Source organism: Triticum dicoccoides, chromosome 2A (assembly GCF_002162155.2).
Source record: "Triticum dicoccoides isolate Atlit2015 ecotype Zavitan chromosome 2A, WEW_v2.0, whole genome shotgun sequence".
Lineage (NCBI taxonomy): Eukaryota > Viridiplantae > Streptophyta > Magnoliopsida > Poales > Poaceae > Triticum > Triticum dicoccoides.
Window position 1 is genome coordinate 748,581,016 of NC_041382.1, and position 3,629 is coordinate 748,584,644.

Consider the following 3,629-nt stretch of genomic DNA (forward strand, 5'->3'; position numbering starts at 1 on the left):
AAGCGAAAGGTAATGTGAACATTGGACCTTACTTTCACACCCATCAAGGTCTTAGACAAGGTGGGGGGCACTTTCCCCTTTGTTCTTTAATCTTGATATAGATGTTATTTACATAATTGATATTCGAGTTTTAAAATAAGGATAGATTATTGGCTTAGCTTCCCATCTCGTGGATGGTGGTGTGTCCATCCTATAGTATGCTGATGACCCTCCTCTTGCAGGATGATTTGGAGCAAGCCGAGGACATGAAGTTCCTCCTCTACCTCTTAAAACAAACGTTAGATATAAAAATCATATTTCATAAGAGTGATTTGTTTGTATTGAAATGCCTAAAGAAGGATCACACGTGTTTGAGGTATTTTCTACATATAATGGGGGAGAGCTACCCATGATGTATTTGGGTGATCCCGTAGATGAAAAAAAGACTTAGGAATAGTGGTTGGAGTGGTTTAGCGGAGAATTTTGAGAAAAGGTTGAATTGTTGGCAAGGATGTAACTTAAATATTGGAGGCATAACTACTCTCTCATTCCTCTCAAGTATCATGTATCCCTGTATACATGCTCCTTTCTACATGATCTGTAAGTGGGTTAGAAAGAGCCATGATATGCTTAGAGAGCTTTATCTAGAGTGGGGGTAAGACCGGGTAGAAATATTATCTGTTCTCTTGGTCCTTAGTCTGCCTCTCGAAAGACTAGGGGGTGATAGGGATCTTAGACCTAGCTAGTATGAATGTTGCTTTGTTGTCAAAGTGGTTATAGAATCTTTCAATTCTCCTTGGTATATCACCACCAAGGCAATTCCCAATCACTAGGGACAGGCCTTGAGGCGTCCTCCAAACCTTTTGGGGGTAAATCACCAGTTGATTCGGCACGTAAGAAATCCTACCGCCTAGGAGTCTCCAACCTCCAAGAGTAACAAGACCGAAGGGGGGAACTTAGAACTTAACAATATAAAGAAAAGCTTAGGTCAAAAGAGAGGGCACTAGTGGATCTATGTTTGTGTGAAATCTCTTATCAAACTCTCTAAAATCCCTCAAAGAAATCTTCGATTTAGTGTGGGGAAAACGAGAGAGGCTCAAATGGATCTCGCGCGAAATATCTTGAGTGTGTTCACCACCTACCAAACTGGTAGGTTGCTTATATAGGTGGGTGGGAAGGGGTCATTTTACCTGAAAAGTATCCGGTTATACCGTGCAGCAGACGATTTCTGGCCACGGAGAGATAGAGGCAGTTAGGCAGAGTACCTCTAGAACTCAGGGCCCGGTTATACCCATGCGAGATCAAGAGCAGACGACAGTGTGGCCGGTCACACTGGGTGGGAGTGGACCCCCACACCATTACCAACATAGTCAACCAGGCACCTGGTTATACTAGGCATAAGTGCCTTGTTATACAGGCAACATCCTAAGAGTAATCGGTTGTTTGCTGGTTTGCCTAAGAAGGCCTGGTTGTATGCCTGGTGTAACCGGCTTTGGCCCGAGAACTCCCGGTTGAACTGGCAGTGCTAGCCACCTGCTCCTGCCTACTACCAGACATCATAGCCACTTATACTGGGACGGAATGCTCGGTTAGATCGGTCCTTTGATTAGGACTTCTCCCTATTTTTGACACATAGGATGTGGCAGTGATATTTGGCTATGGATATGGGAAATGTGTAATTATGACTTGAGCTCTTCTTGTAGCCGGACAATCCCCTCTTAATAATGTGGGATCGTTGTACTCAAGAAACATAAAATATATGGTACTCTTGATAGCCTTTTGCACCTCTTTCTTGACTACAATAATTTTTTACGGCGGTCGATCCATGACACTTTGTATCCTTGAGACTAATACTTGTGTAAACACTTAGTGGGCAGTGTTAGTCCAAACAACCTTGCCATCATCAAAACCAAAATAACAATAAAAGGGAAATTGCACTTTCAGCTATGCAAAATTTGGAAAAGTTTCGCATGGGTTTCTTTGGAGAATCAAAATTCCTCTCCGCATGAAAACCTTTTTCTAGTTGGTACTGAAAAAAGTATCTTACAAGTCACAATTTCTTTGAATCCCTTTGGTTAGATACATCAGGAACATCGTTGGTTCTGTGATTGGAACGATTGTCACTTTCAAAATGATGAATACTATTTTAATGTGTGGTTAAACGGGTTGGGGAAAAAAGAGCAAAAACTCCATGTTGCTGGGATGGCGGCTATTTTATGAGGCATCTAGAAAGGTCGTAATCTCATGTGCTTCCAATAGAAGTGGCTTGTTGAACCCGTTGAGGTCTTATACAATGTTGTTTGTTGGGTTGTTTTTTGGAGCAAATTGTAGGTGGAGGAAGCCGCAAATTTGGAGTTGCATCGATCTGCAGGGCTACTGGAACGAGTCATGGTTGAAGTGTACAAGGCTTGGAGTGTTGGAAATATGCCCTAGAGGCAATAATAAAAGTATTATTATTATATTTCCTTGTTCATGATAATTGTCTTTATTCATGCTATAATTGTGTTATCCGGAAATCGTAATACATGTGTGAATAATAGACACCAACATGTCCCTAGTAAGCCTCTAGTTGACTAGCTCGTTGATCAACAGATAGTCATGGTTTCCTGACTATGGACATTGGATGCCATTGATAACGAGATCACATCATTAGGAGAATGATGTGATGGACAAGACCCAATCCTAAACATAGCACAAGATCGTATAGTTCGTTTGCTAGAGTTTTTCCAATGTCAAGTATCCTTTCCTTAGACCATGAGATCGTGTAACTCCCGGATACCGTAGGAGTGCTTTGGGTGTACCAAACGTCACAACGTAACAGGGTGACTATAAAGGTATACTACGGGTATCTCCGAAAGTGTATGTTGGGTTGACACGGATCAAGACTGGGATTTGTCACTCCGTATGACGGAGAGGTATCACCGGGCCCACTCGGTAATGCATCATCATAATGAGCTCAAAGTGACCAAGTGTCTGGTCACGGGATCATGCATTACGGTACGAGTAAAGTGACTTGCCGGTGACGAGATTGAACGAGGTATTGGGATACCGACGATCGAATCTCGGGCAAGTAACATATCGATTGACGAAGGGAATTGTATACGGGGTTGCTTGAATCCTCGACATCGTGGTTCTTCCGATGAGATCATCGAGGAGCATGTGGGAGCCAACATGGGTATCCAGATCCCGCTGTTGGTTATTGACTGGAGAGCGATCTCGGTCATGTCTACATGTCTCCCGAACCCGTAGGGTCTACACACTTAAGGTTCGGTGACGCTAGGGTTGTAGGGATATGTATATGCAGTAACCCGAATGTTGTTCGGAGTCCCGGATGAGATCCCGGACGTCACGAGGAGTTCCGGAATGGTCCGGAGGTAAAGAATTATATATAGGAAGTGCTATTTCGGGCATCGGGACAAGTTTCGGGGTCACCGGTATTGTACCGGGACCACCGGAAGGGTCCCGGGGGTCCACCGGGTGGGGCCACCTGCCCCGGGGGGGGGGGCACATGGCCTGTAGGGGGTGCGCCTTGGCCTATATGGGCCAAGGGCACCAGCCCCAAGAGGCCCATGCGCCTAGGGTTCAAGGAAGGGAAGAGTCCCAAAGGGGGAAGGCACCTCCTAGGTGCCTTGGGGAGGAGGGATTCCTCC